The 15,652-nt window shown below is 33.9% G+C and overlaps 1 long non-coding RNA gene across 1 annotated transcript; it reads left to right on the top strand.

Annotated features, from left to right (window-relative positions):
* The first annotated feature begins 51 nt into the window (after positions 1-51).
* LOC140700445 (uncharacterized) lies at positions 52-10,658 on the top strand. Its single transcript, XR_012078843.1, has 3 exons — positions 52-140; positions 9,780-9,929; positions 10,369-10,658. It is a non-coding gene; the product is annotated as an uncharacterized lncRNA (long non-coding RNA).
* The last annotated feature ends 4,994 nt before the right edge of the window (positions 10,659-15,652 follow it).

The following is a 15,652-nucleotide window of genomic DNA, read 5'->3' as shown; positions in this document are numbered from 1 at the left end:
GAATCTGACTCCGTGGCTGCGCGCTGCGCCTGACTTCCGGTAGGCTCCCTCCGCCGGCCGGCCCACCAATACGCCTGGGAGACATTCCTCCTGCCTCATGGACTGAATGGGCTTTGTTTTGACGTGAGTCTCAACCGAAGGTGAGAAACCCGGAAGTGAGCCCAAAGAAGCGAAGCTGCAGAACCCCAGCAGACAGGTGGTGCAGAATGCCTTCCTGCAGGCTGCGCATCAGGTGTCCTGGGAGGCTCGGTGGAGGGAGGCCCGGCGTGGGGAGGCCGGGACCAGTGACAGCCGGGGCAGCCGCCCGCCGGGCGTGGGGCAGTTAACCACAAAGCAGGAAAAGAAGTAGCACGGTGGATCTGGCCCTTGGCACACGCTTGGTTTCCAGACTTCCTCTTAGTATAGGACGCATCGCCAAAATGTTGCCAGTAAAGCAAACCAAAATGTCACCGGCACCTAGCAGCAGAGTGAATTCGCACTAGCCCTTGGCTGAGAAGCCCTGCTGTGAAAAAATGCATTAGGCGGTTCTGTTTATATGAGTGCAGTGCCTCTGGAATGTAGTGGGACACGACACTAATCGCAAAAAGTAGTTTTGCAGCACAGTTCATTTTTAAAGTTCTTTTTTTAAAAGAATGATTCTGTCTGCTTGATATACTTTTGCCTTTTATGCATTTTTTTTTCTGTGAATTTAACCCACAGTCCTTTTGCTGAAATACTAAGTGTTGCATTGTAACCCCCAAAATAGTTTTAAAAGACGTGCTGGAAAGGTGAAGGGATGGAGTACCCCAAAAATATGGGATTGAAAGCTTTAATAAAGTGGGTTCGGGTCCAAGATCAAAGTCAGCAGAGGCAAATTCTGAGACCTAGTCCCTCAGGATCTCACCAAGGCATGTATTTCTATTACTTTTAAAGAAAGAGGAGTTTAGCTTTTCGAGAACTTAGTCTCCATTCTCTCAACTGTCTGATAGTTGGTATTTACTCGCTATGCAGAAATCCTTTGGAAATATTGTGGAGTTCTTTTTCTATCTCAGGATGAAAATAAGATGGGTGAATCTGTATACACGAGTTGCCAGTGTTAGCAGCTTCATGAAGAACAACTAGAAGTGTAGATTCCATTCTGGAGGCAGACTCGGGTCTGATTTGGGAGTGCATTGTCCTTTAGAGAAGCTCAAGGGCCTTATGAAGGCTGCATTGTCATCCAGCTATGCATTTGTTCTAGCACCTTCCCCATCCACAAATTCCGTTTTTTGTTTTTTTCTTTGAGATTACGAAAATCACATCAGGGATGAATAACACTTAAAATGGAAAAATCATTTTCTCCACTTCCTGAAACGTAAAAATAAAAGTGGGAAGAGTAGAGCGGCAGCGTTGTGAATGCAGTTATGACAATGTGTGTATCAATGAATAAAGCCATCTCTGCTGCAGCAGAATGACTTCTGCTCCACCCCTGTGTGGGCAATGCACCACCTTCTGTCGTCCTTAGAGTCCCATTTCCAGGGCTTCACAACAGTTTGAGTTGGTGCTACTGGGGACAGAGGAAGAATTTCACGTTTATTAGAAACCATTTGGCTTCAGCGTATCAAGGTCTACATTTGATGGTTTTTTAAAGAGCAAAGTATCAGCATGTGAAATGTGACTGTATTAAGACAGATTTCTAAAATTCCAATATGTTACACTTTCCAGAATGGACACATTGGTCAATGAATGAAAACAGTCTCCTATCAGCTCTATTAGACTGTCTGACACAATGTACAGATGGAATCAATTCACGAGAAGAATGTCTGCAGGAGGGAGCAGAGGGGTTAATATTTAAATATGATTTACTCATACTTGTAGTAGTACTCATGACAATGAAAAAATGAATTTAAGTGGACCTGAAGTCATATAATTGATGTGCTATAGTTGCACAGCACAGTAATCGGAATGAAGGTATTAAAGGAGGTCATTCAGGAGTATCCAGACACACACAAAAAAAGCTCAATGCTTGTAGTTTTGAAGGGATCTGGCACTCTGTCTACTGAGATGTCTGGATATAACCAGCCTTAGATTTAGCTGTCTTATGGCAGAAGAACATAAACGCTTTCTCTTTCCTCTCTGGTGTGTCTGCCAATACACTGGGGATCTTTGAGAATATCTGATTAACCTCTGTATCTAAATGTTGTTTATAAATTAAATATATCCAGCTTTGAAATAAAAAATAAAAGAGTGAATTACCAGAGAAGACAAAAGAAATACTTGGGAGTATTCAATAAACAAAACTTCTGGGTTGCTGCAATATATACAATACTAGGGTTAGTTTAGAAGGAGACACTTTTGGATGTTAGGCTGGGGCCAGAATATGCTGAATATTAGCAGTGCGGACTGGTAAAACTAGAGATACAATTTAAAGATGAGAAGATATAGAGGATTTAGAGACTCAAAGATGATGTCAGATTTTAGGCATACAACTCAATAGACAGTGATTTCATTTAATGAGTTGGAGAAGACATGGATAGATTGCAGTTTGATGGAAGCTCTTTTAGTAGAAATCAATGGGACCTTTTGGATATAGCAATTTGGAAATACCTATTAGTGATAAACACAAAGAAAAGAAGATGGAGGCAGAATTTTGGTGACTTTAAAGGAGTGAATACCAGCAAAGAAGACTGAAGGAAGATAATGAGATGGGGGAAAAAATCAAGCTATGTAGTATCACAGAAGACAAACAGTATTTCTGGAGGGAAACTGAGAGTGGTAATTCTTTCAAATGTTACTGAGACATGCACAAAAATGAAAAGAGGATTTTTAGGGCAATGAAACCACTCTGTGTGGTACTAGAGTGGTTGAGTCAAGTCATTATACATTTGTCTAAACCCATAGACTGTACAACACCAAGAGTGAACTGTAATGTAAGCTGTGGTCTTTGGGTGATAATGATATGTCAATGTAGGTCCATCAATTGTAGCAAATGCACCACTCTGGGTGAGGATATTGATACTAGAGGAGGCTATGCATGTGCGGGAGCAGAGGGTGTAGGGAAAATCTCTGCACCTTCTGCTTAATATTGCTGTGAATCTAAATCTACTCTTAAAATAGCCTATTTAAAGAAAAAAAATTAACACAAGACATTGGCTATTGGCGTAAGCATGAGGATGACTACCAGAAACCTGTTTCAGTAAAAGTATGTAGAATCCTCTTGGAGCTGGCTTAGGATAGAAGAAAAAGTAAATGCAAATACGGAAATATAAGCATATATCTTTTCAGAAATTTTGCTGTGAGATGGATAGTTTGGCAGAGTTACCAAGCACAAAACTGATTATGTTTGAAGCCTTTTGGAAATTTTATGTATTTCCTTTGAATGTGACACTGAATAGAGGCTTATTTTAAGATGGATGTAAGCTTGTGAGTTGTAAAAATATTAAGAACAGCAAACATTTACAGAGCACTAAACTGTGCCAGATACTACTCGGAATGAGTAGGTCCTCTTACCAGCATTATGTGTATCGTTTACCATTTTCCTGAGGAGACTGAAATGTAGAAATTAGAGTTACCTACGTTTATATGGCAGAGCTAAGGATAGAAACAGTTTAGGATCTGAAACAAGCACACAAATAAGAAAAGAAGGCAGGAGGAGTGTCTGTTGGATCCAAGGGGTTGAGGAAAGTCAGAATGAAGGTGGGTGCTAAGAAGTGCTTCTGAGCCGTGGCTGAGGGTCACGGGACTAAAGAACATTTCTCAAAGTTTGTGCCACAAAGTAAATCGAAGGTGCCGCAGCCAAGCCAGAAGAAAGGATTCTGAATGATTGATATAAAGATAGATGCACTTTTACTGCAACAAGAACAGAAGTATAGAGATAAAAAAGAATGCAGTTAGAAAGGAGATTCACGAATTGAGAGCCAGGTGTCAGTTAAAGTTTATAAATGGATACTTTCAGGGTGTTACTTTTATTTTTTTCAGTGTTCTTAGTTTACATTTACTTGAGTAAGCTGGGTTTTTTAAAGGTGAGTGGCCAAGATAGATTGGACCAGAAAAATACGAAGCAGAGATGAAAGAGAGATGTAAGAAAGCTACAAAGTGCTATGGAGCTTTAAAAAAGTGAAGCAGTGTTTGAAGGATGAGAAAAGTTTTCACAGAAAATTGACCAGTTAAGATGGGCCTTAAAAAAATGGATGAGAATTTAAAGATGAGTGATTAGAAGGACGTGTATTGTGGCTGGAGAAGCATCCTTAGTATCTCATCAAACCATTCATTCATCCATTCATTCATTCATAAAACATGTATTTATTGACCTATTATGGGTACAGCACTTTTAATGTATTGAAAACTAGAGCATGAAAGAATAATTACAATACCAACATAATTTACTACCATTATGTGAAAGTCAATAATTTACAGCAGTTGTCCAAGTGGTTATTTCAGACTTAAAAAACACACCTTAGAAAAGCTGGAGCAATAAAATATATAGCATAATTTACACTGAATAATATAGAACATCATATATATAGCATGCATATGAGAAATATATATTCAATAAAAATAGCCAATAAACCAATATGTGTATACATTTTAATATACTTTCTTGTATTCAGTTCTCTGAAAAATATTTTTTGTTTTACCTGCCCTATGCTTCTATATTTATAACTACAATTAAATATGTAGTATAATTTAACATTGCACACTTTAACAAAAAACCTATTTACATAGTAATTATTTTACATAAATGTATACCATTTTATGGGACTCTAGATATTAAATCTACTTACTACATCTTCCCTACAACATTTGAAACTGATTAATTTCAGCTGAGGATTAGGAGCAAGTTTACTGAATTATTTTCATCATATCCAGGGTTTAATGACTCTAATTTTTATAAAATTAGATTGTTTAATAATCCACAAACAAGCTTTACACTACATTACAGATTTATTTACTTTTTGTTTCCATTTTGCTTAACAGAGTGTTTTAACCATTTATTCCATTTAATCATGTCTTTGATTACTGGTGATTTGTCATCTTATATTTAGGTATATACATTACATGCTCTAATTTTTCTTCATTGATAAAAGGATTATAACTTTCACTAATAAACACATTTAATTTGTAACTAACTAGGATCATTTAACTCCTTCCTGCTTCCAGGCAAACTATCAGGACTTATATTTAACTACTTGAAGTTGATTTTATATCTGACTAAATGTATCTTTTTTTATGAAAATGCTTTATTTCAAGATATAAATCATCTAGCTAATTGCCTCTACACCCCTTCAGTTTTCTCACTGAGGGCAACTTAACCTTCAGCTGTTGAAATCTGGCCACTATTTGTGAATTCAAAGTTTTCAAAACTATTGAAATTTCTATTTTCATCTAGTTCCTTAATTCTAACAACTGGACATCAGCCATGATCAAACAACCAAGCCCTTTCTTTGTACTAAGTTTCTTATAGCAGAGTCTCCATGTTATTGTCACGTGCCTGAACACTTGACATGATATTACAACTATGAGCTAATTCTTTCAGTGGGGGATCTTCCTTCTTACCGTCAGACTTGCTCTATTCTCAGATTCTACTCCTGTACCTCACCTGGGATCCATATCTTGTTTTGTTTTGTTTTGTTTTTGTATATATATATATATTTTTTTTAATTGAAGTATAGTCAGTTTACAATGTTGTGTCAATTTCTGGTGTACAGCATGATAGTTCAGTCATACATGAACATACATATATTTGTTTTCATAGTCTTTTTTACCATAAGTTACTATAAGATATTGAATATAGTTCCCTGTAAATGCAATGGGTGACCCTGAACTGGATATTGTACCAGAATGAAAAGGGTTATTGAAATAATTAATGGTATTTGAATATAGACAATGTATTAGATAAAAGTGTATCAATATTAAATTTTCTGACGTTGATCACTGTACTATGGGTATATCAGAGAATGTTCTTGAAGCTATGAAATACAAATTTTAGTGTTTAGATGAAAAAGACTGTGATAATTACTATTTTAGTCTCAAATACCTCAGAAAAAATTATATAGATGGATTGAGAACATAAAGCAAATAGTGTAAACATTAAATAGCAGCTGAATTTGGATAAAAGTATACTGGAATCCTTTGTAGTATGCTGATTTTTTTTTTGGTAATTTGCAATTTCTACCAAAATAGAAAAAATTATTGGATGTATAAGTGGAATTTTAATATGAAAAAAATATGATCATTTGACATCCTGTAAACAGCTTAGTTTTAGAAAGCTAAACATATTCTTGAAGACAATTTATTAAACTTATAAGAATCATCTTAAGTATTTGGAAATATTTTGCTTGTTATTATTTTAAGCTTATTTCTTCAGGTATTTTAGTGCTTAAAGAGAAAACTGAGCACTTTAAATATGTAATAAATTAATTTGATGAAGTTTTCAAGTGGAAATGATTATTGAAATATTGAGTTGATTTTTTTCTAACTATAATCAGAGCCTCTCCAGAAAATGGTATTTCTTTGGAACATGAAATTTAATTGATAAATAATATAATGACATATATAGATATGACTTAACAACTTAAACATAACTAATTTTTCTAATTTGTTAACAAAAACTGTCTTTTGAAATCAGAATCTGACTCCACCAATTAAAAAAAAAAGGAAAATATCCTCATTAATTGATTTCACGACCTGGACCTGATTTTCTGCACTGAGGCTCCCCTCCTGGGATGTGGTTGTTGCTGTGCTTTGCAGTTTATTCACTACTTATCTGTCTACCTCAACTCTTGTTTTTTTGCCCATAAGATGACTGTCTCTGTTAGGACTAGCCAAATTATCATTGTTTTAAGATTAGATTGAATGTTTATAACGTAAGATCTTAATGGAGAAGAGGATGAAATCATTTGGGGTAGATAATTCAATGTATAGCAGGACTAAAGATTGAAAAAATTTGTGGAAATAGTGAAAACCACTGCTTCTTCCTTTTTAGAAAAACAGAGGTCACTTGGCAAATCAACATCCTCTGGGGAGATCTTGCATGTGTCTGAAGTATGTTCTTATAACTTTTGATGTAATTTCTATTTAATCATATTTGACAGCACTTAACAATTAAAGACACCATATTTTGACCCTGAGTTCTTAAGTCAGTTCTATAAAGTGACACTTGTGTTTGCTTTTGTGGAGAGGAAGGATTTGTCTTGATTGCTGATTTTCCTTTTATATCATTTGATGTTTTAGAATCGTGACATATTTGTAAGGTCAAGTAAAAAAATATGCTGATGTGGAGGAATATGCAAGAACACGGTTTGCTTTTCAACTTTTGTTCTCTAGTTGAGGCAAAGTTAAAAAAAAAACAAACTGAAGTTTTATAGGACAAACGCGTACTTCCCAGATGTGCTGATTACAGAAAAAAAGAAAAGTAGTTAACTTTCTATTGTTTAAATATTTCCTAACAAGTTCTGCTCAGGACAAATTAATTGGTAACATTTTAAGAATTATCTGGAAAATAAAGGTTGAGCAAAGGACAACTTTTATAACCAAATGAGTGAAAAAAAAAAGTTTCATTTGCTTTTCAGTTAACTTTAACTTATAGAATAGTTTTTGATTCATAGAAAAATTGAGAAGCTAATAACTAGAGTTCCCATGTACCCCTCATCCAGTCTCTTCTATTATTAACATCATTATTAACATTACAAAATGGGGTATATTTGTCACAATTAATAAACAAATTACACTATTATTTATTAAAGTATCTAGTTTATCAGATTAACTTAGTTTATACCCAACATCTTTTTTCTCTTCCAGGATCCCATTCAGAGTGCCACATTACTTTTTAGTACTGATGTCTCCTTAGGCTCTTCTTGGTTGTGACAATTTTTCAGACTTCCCTGCTTTCTTGTTTTAGATCAGGAATTCTCAAAATTGTAAGAGTTGGAATAATGACTTCCAGGTTCTTTACATGCGGAAGCTGAAACTATCAAGTCTAAACTATATTTTCAACTTTCCACTGGTTATTGTCTCCCCTCTCTATATGTTTGCAAAAAGACACTATGCTTCGCCACATTGCCTTAACAGTACGTTATTTTTTAGTTAAATATTTGATGAGCAAGAATTAAATTTCCCAAGGAACTTCAAAACATTTAACAGCAGGTAAATTTGTTTTTAAATTTTTTTTTTATTTTTAAATCCATTTTTTAACATGAGGTTAAGACAACTGTTGTGCTTACCATATGCTTGTGTAGGAACATGTTCTGTGCATCTGTTATTTTACTGATTGATTAGGAATATGTTATGAGAATTGTGAATTTGAAACCTCTCTAGTTACTGGCATCTACCACAACCTTAGTCCTGAAGAAATGAAAATTAGCCACCAAGAGTGAAAGTCAGTTTCGGAAAAAATATATACCAACTTCCTGACGTAGAAAAAAAAATCATGCTAAAATGAGATTTCTTTTTTGTTTTTTTCTTTCTGTTTCCTTCTTCCTTTCTTTCATTAAACTGAAGAATAAAAGTCATCATAAAATGAAAATATATTTCCTGGCTTAAAATGACCTAAATGAAATAAATAAAAGACAAAATTACAGAGAACACAAAATTTAGGTAGCAGGAATCCTAAGTGAAGCATGGTTAATTAAATTTCCTAAAAAATGCAGATATATGTATATATATGGTGTCAGTATATATTAATTTAATGTTTCCTCTCCAGATATTTATTAGGTACCTACTACACACTAAATCCCATTAGAAAATAAACACAAGAATGATACAGATTTTTGTTTGAAGGAATAGATGCTCACAGTATAATAGAATGGATATATCTGGAGGGGATGTTATACAGCATTGAATCCAACACCTACATTCAGCGACCAGGAAACTGAAGACCAGAGACTTCATTACAAAATGAATGTCAGGATCTCTAAAACCCGGTTCCTTGCTATAGTAGAAGAAATGTATTAAAAATAATAAGAACAAAACTATAATGCAAAGATTAATATATTATATGTTATCAGAAAGTACTGATAAAATGCTATGTGTATGAAAATCATTTCATGTAAAGTAATTCAAAAACCACTTCTAGGTTTTTTTAGAATTACTACTTCAGTACCCAAAGTGATGTCCTCAGGGTTAATGGAGATCAGTTGGTCACCAGAACTTGAAAATATATTCACAGTATCTAGCTGTTTAAAGAAAAAATTTAGCTTAATCTATCACATTAGCTTCTCACTTGAAAATTCTGGTTTTTATCTCCATAGCTTTCTCCCTATACATAGCTCTTGTCAAAATATTTCACACGTAATCACAAAATCTTGGCCAAATATCTCATACCTGTCTTCAGTGTTTCTGTTCCAAATAGGTACTAGTAACACTTATCAAATATAGAATAAACAATATGCTGGAAAAATCACAATACCTTTAGTAATCATCTGTTTCCAATAATACAGTCCCAAAACAGCAGTTAGTAGAATATGTGTAATTTCACAACTTGTGTGCTTGGCAGTTACACTAAAATCAACATTTGGTGATAAAGTTATTTCTGGCAATGTGTGTTATTTATGTCAAAGACAATATATGTGTTACCTTTGAAGAAATTCTTACAAGCCATATACTGGGACAGAATACATGCAAGACTGCAGTAGGCACCTTCTTAGATGACTCCTCAGAATGAATCCTCATCCCAGAATTCTCAGCCTTGTTAGTGTGTATTGGACCTAGTGACTTTCTAATGAATAGAATATGCCAAAGGGATCATGATACCACTTCCATGATTAGGTTACGGAAGGCTGTGACTTGAGCTTGCTAGCCTTCTCCCTCTTGCCCTCTTGCAGAGTATATGATGCAGCAAGCTTCCATGTTGTAAACTGCTTTATGGGGAGACACACGTGGCAAGGAACCAAGGGACACTTCCAGACAAGAGCTTGTGAGGATCAAGGACTCAGTTCAAAAACATGGGAGGAGCTAAATCCTGCCAACGTCAGGTGAGTAAACAGGGGACGTTGCCCCAGTCTAGGCTTGTGATGAATGCAGCTAAACTGTGTACAGATCCTTGCCTCATAGAAACTGTGGGGTAAAAAAGTGCATGTTGTTTTATGCTGGTACCTTTTGGTGTAATTTGTTTCACAATGATAAATAACTAATACGTGGTTTTAATGAACAGCTTGTGCTAGTGATGATGTTTATCTTGATGTTCTGTGATAAAACAGTTTTTCTTAATTGTTTTGATGACAGAGTAGATCACCTCGCCCTGAGTCACTATTTTAAGACTCAGAAAAGGAACTTAAAATGAATTAACATATACCTACTTTCCAAGGGGTATTTCTATCTAAAAAGAAGAATCTAACATGAGATAGACACTTTAAGTTGGATAAATGCCACTGATATTAAATCACAATTCAAGACACCCATTCTTCCTTCCAGGAACCTGCCCACCAACCCTGATTGTGAGATGTAAATGTGCCTTGAATTTTCACTAGGGAGTAAAATGATTCTTAGAAGACAACAAATGTTCTCTTCACTATGACAATGACCATCTGCAAGTTATTTCAAGGTTCTGAATTTTCATCTCAGCAGAAAATTAATTATAAGACTATCTCAGCTTTTAATGGATTTTAAATGATCTAAAAATCCTCTCTGTATTTTTAATGTATAATTCTTTTATATTAATAGCAGAACAGATATGAGAAATAAACTTTATGAAGCATACAGAACATCAATAACTCACCATGTATTTGAAGTCTTACACTTACATTTTTTAAATGTATGCTCTGAATAAGATCAATTTTCTCATAAGAAGCATTTGCAATGTAGCTGAAAATACTAAATAGAAATTTGCATTATTTCTTTAGGATGAATGCTGACTAATTTTCTCTCTCTTGTTGTTTAGTATAACTTTTTGTTCAAAATTTATTTGAAAGTCATTTTCACAACTGTAACACAAATATTTTCAAGCATAAGAAAATGGTTTTTTTTTTGTTTTGTTTGCTAACCTAAATGGCAAAATTGTTCTTATCGGTGGTAGCATGATATACAAAAGTTCAAATTAGTCATGGAGCTCAAGAAAGCATTGTGAAGTGTTTACAGCTGATAATGACTTGGTAAAAATGTGTTTTTGTTAGATGTTGCAAAACTGCAACATTATACCAACCATTATAGATTTTACCAGAAGTGGATCAAAGTATTGAAGAAACAACCAAAGTATGCAGTTTGACTATAGGCTATCTATACCTCAGTTTTAACATTTATTAAAATGGGGATAATATAATAGTACTCATCTCAAAGAGTTGCTGTAAGGAATAAAGGAGTTACTATTGGTAGGGTGTTTAAACAGTGCCTAGCACATGTAAAGTGCTATATGTATCAACTATTATTATATTTTTATCATTTTTAGCATTATAATTCTGGCAGGAAATTACAGCTGTGTTGTTTGCTGCAAAGATGCATTCAGATACCTTGACCATAAAAAACAATGCAATTCACCAAAATAGTAAACGCTGACCCATGTAAAATTTGTCATATAGTTAATTTAGACTAAGAAATACATATCCTTTCAGTTAATAACTAAATGTAGATAGGTAGATAGAAATAGAGATAGATAGATAGATAGATAGAAAGAAAGATAGAAAGAAAGAAAGAAAGAAAGAAAGAAAGAAAGAAAGAAAGAAAGAAAGAAAGCAAGCAAGCAAGCCAGCCTAAAATACTCCTGACAGTTGTTTGACAGAGTAGTATACAAAATAACCAAAAATTCTTCCTCTTTTTGAGTTTACATTTCAGTGACGGGGAAGGTGTGCAGATATAGAAGACAAATGAATACTTATGTGGTATGCCAGATGGTCATAAATGTTAAATGATACAGGAAGAAAATTAAAAGAAATAAAGGGCCACTAGTAGAAGGGTGAGAGGGGATGCTCTAATTTTAAATAGAGTGCTCAGAAAAGGACTCCTTGAAGAAGAAACATTTGACCAAAGACTAAAGGAGGTGAGGGATAAACCACAAGGATAAGGGAGAGTGCTCTTCAGACATAGAAAACTGTTAATGCAAAGGCCCTGAGGTAGAATGGTACCTGGTGTGTTCCAGGAAATCTTAATAAAATATTTTACCTTAAAATCTAATGTAAAATGATCACAATATTTCTTATACCAAGAGGCCATTTTAGATGTTTTTTATCTTAAATACCTGATTTTTATTAAATTAAAATTATAACACTTATAGTAAAAGTGTAGTAAGTTCAACAAATCTGAAATGTACATAGCATTTTGAATTTTACAATGCATTACACTATTTAGTGGTTTCAGAAATCTTGTGAAATGATGTTCTCTTTATAGAAGATAAGATAATGAGGTTCAGATAGTTTAGGCAATTCAGTCAAAGTTACCTAGGATATTAGTGAAAAAAACATAACTTTAGCCCACGTAAGCAACAAAATTCCATTATTTTTTCTTGTGGTGTAACACTTTCAAATTGCAAGAAGTTCTCAAAAATAAGATATATGACATTTATCACCTTTAAACATTTTTTTATTGATCTTATGAAGTATTTTCATATTTAAATCAACTCCAAAATTTGTAATTTTGTGTCATTTCTTAGCTCAACTTCATATCAAGGAAAACAAAATATTTTGGAAAAATATTCCTACAGAGTTCAGTGCTTATTTTTTAACTATTGTATTATCTATCTTATTTCCTCCAATATAAGTAGTAGTAAATGGTTTCTCCAGTAGTAAAATGGTTGATACTTAATGGAAGAAGGAACAATACCTTAAAACAGGGACTCATCAGATAACTACATGCACGTGCGCGTGCACACACACACACCTGAAGTGCCTGTTCTGACTACGCTAGGTTTATGTCATCACTGTTAATCTCACAAAGACTCTTATAGCCAAGTAGATTTTATTTTTGTCATAGGTTAAGTTTGATTTACTGTGGAAATTTAGTGCTAAAACCTACCATTTTAAAAAAAATCTGAGTTTTATAATAATAAGCAATTAACCGCACAACTATATATTATGATACAGTGTATTAAGTATCTGCGATGCTATCTCTACAAGAATATCTTAAATTTATTAGAAATCCTAGAATTTTATACTTCTAATCAGAGAAATTTTATACTTCTAATCAGAGAACAAAATTTTATTTTGATATATATTTTAAAACATGTTATCAAAAAAATCTACCACTGATTTGTCAGAAGTATATTTCTGGATTATGTACATTTTATAATTGCTTTAGTAACTACATTGTTATGTACAAAATAAAGTCACAATATAAATACATTTTGGGTATTAAATATTGCAGAGAGTACAAGAAATAATCACTAATACCTGTTTTACACTTCTTATAAAAAGGAAAATTATGCTAAAATACAACCTGTATGAAATATTTGAGTCTACTTTTGGAGAAGCTTTTAAAAGTATTCATGAATTCTTCTAAAAGAAACATGTCTTTGTATCAACTAAATGCTATCGTATTTCTACATATATGTACTCTGAATTTAAAGAATGAGTATGTACTTCCACTAACTAAAAATTTAGTTCAAAATATCTTGTCATGAATGAACTGTACTATTAAGTAACACTTAAAAAGTTAGCCTTTCTACCTTAAATTGAATTTCTTCTCTCCAGCGGATGCTCTGATTTACAAAACAATGAAATTTTCATCATTCAATGTATAGGCTCACCACTGTAATAGATGTCTGTTACTTTTTTGCTAACCACAATGCTGGATGTATGTTAAGTTTTCCCTGCTCAGCATACGTGCACTATTTTTCCTATTGGAAACGTTCCCACTTTCTTTTCCAGAGCCACCATACCCCTGTCTCATCCTCATGGTTCAAGGGTAGGTAAGTGGCCCAGTAAGACTCAATTTCAAATATTTTCTGCAGTTTTGGAAAAGAGAAATCTCATTTTCATTTGAGATAATGAAGCTAACAGATCAGAGATTTGGAGCTATAAGGATCATCTGGCCAAATGTGAATAGAGAAGGCTCTCTGCCTTCTTGAGGGTGAAACCAATATGGGGAAAAGCAAGATTAAGGTTTGAGAAAATGCAGGTTCCTGAAGACAGATTTAAACTCCTGGGGCCAGTCATTCCTGAAGCTGATTCTCTGAGTTTTGCTTTTCAACGAAGCCGTACATTTCCAGTTTGAGTTTAATTTTTGTTGCCACAAAGAGTCTTGCATAGTTTAAAAATACTGCTTACTAAAACATCTTTTAAATTGAAAAATTTTATAAGAAGAAAAAAATCAAACTTCCTTCAATATGAATTCTTTAAGAAGAAACTATCAATCCAGCCTTTATGTATTATAAACTTTCTAATTCTATGCAACGATAGATACTTGTGAACTTGGTTTTTCAATCTGTAGATCAAAATGTGGTTATAATTTCAACCACAATACTTTTGAAAATCTAATTGGTTTCAATTAAGGTACATAAACCATATCCACTGCTTAGATGAAACTGAGAAAAACTGACAAGTTTCTTCAATCATAACACATAAAAACCAGCCATAAAATACATCAATCCCAAATGTGTCTGGCCATATTTCTTGATTTAGATTTTACAGCAGCTTTTCATAGGAAGGTTAACCCAGTGAAGGGGAATGTCCCGGCCACGCAGTCGGGGAACATCAAGGCATATCTTATAACCACGTGAATTTGAATAAATTTCTTCACACTCGAAAGCCTCGGGTTTTTTTCTGTATTATGATAATATTTAATATCAAGAGTGGTGGCTGTGATTGATGAGACTGTACATGGGAGAATACTCTGTGAACTGTTCAATGCTGTACAAATATTACATGTATGTGTATGTATGTATATGTGTATATATATTCTGTGCATGCATATATGTGCATTACATATATATGTAATTGTATTTCAAAAATCCCAGAAATCTGTCCAGATTTTGCAAGGTGTTTATACACCCTGGTGTTAAGAGCACTATCTCTGCAGCCAGGCATCTCGGTTGAGATCAGATCTCTCCCAGTTACTAGTCATATGGCCTTGGGCAAGTGTATTTATATTCCTGGTGCCTCAGTTCCCTTATATGTAAATAATTTTCATTAATTTGAGACAATTTTATTAGTTTGAGACAATTAGAGCTTCCTTTCAGTGTTCTAGAAACCAGCGGAGATATTTGAGATGATATAAGACAATTAATTTTTTTTTTATCTTAGAGACAAACTTCTGTGATGTCAGCAAAGGAAGAATGTGAAGGGTTACATTTACACTAAGCTATCTGGGATCTATCTATCTATCAATCATTTATCTTCCATCTTTTTTTTTTCTATCTAAGTATCTATCGATACACATCCATACACAAAACCAACAACCAACCTTCAAGTGAGTTTGGGTTTAAAATCATCAAGCTCATTATTGGAATTTTCTTGAAAAGATCTTGTGCAGTAATGTAGGCATGAAAATTAATGATTGAGAACATAAGGCAGAAAAACCAGTGAAGACAATCATAATTCTCTCAATGAGAGATGAAGGTTCAAGAGTTAGGAGTTATTAACAATTTGGTATCTTTACAATATCAAGCCTCAAATCATGGGGGCCAGATACCATGCCAATAAATACAAGATCTGAAAGAATAATCCTAAATTCAATGGGATTGGAAATTGCTGATTATACCATCAGTCCCTCAAAAATATTAAATCATAGATCTTATTAGGCTGTATAGGATATTCAAGTGTCTGCGAACAGC

Source organism: Vicugna pacos, chromosome 2 (assembly GCF_048564905.1).
Source record: "Vicugna pacos chromosome 2, VicPac4, whole genome shotgun sequence".
Classification (NCBI taxonomy): Eukaryota; Metazoa; Chordata; class Mammalia; order Artiodactyla; family Camelidae; genus Vicugna; species Vicugna pacos.
This window is presented reverse-complemented; position numbering and strand designations above follow the sequence as displayed.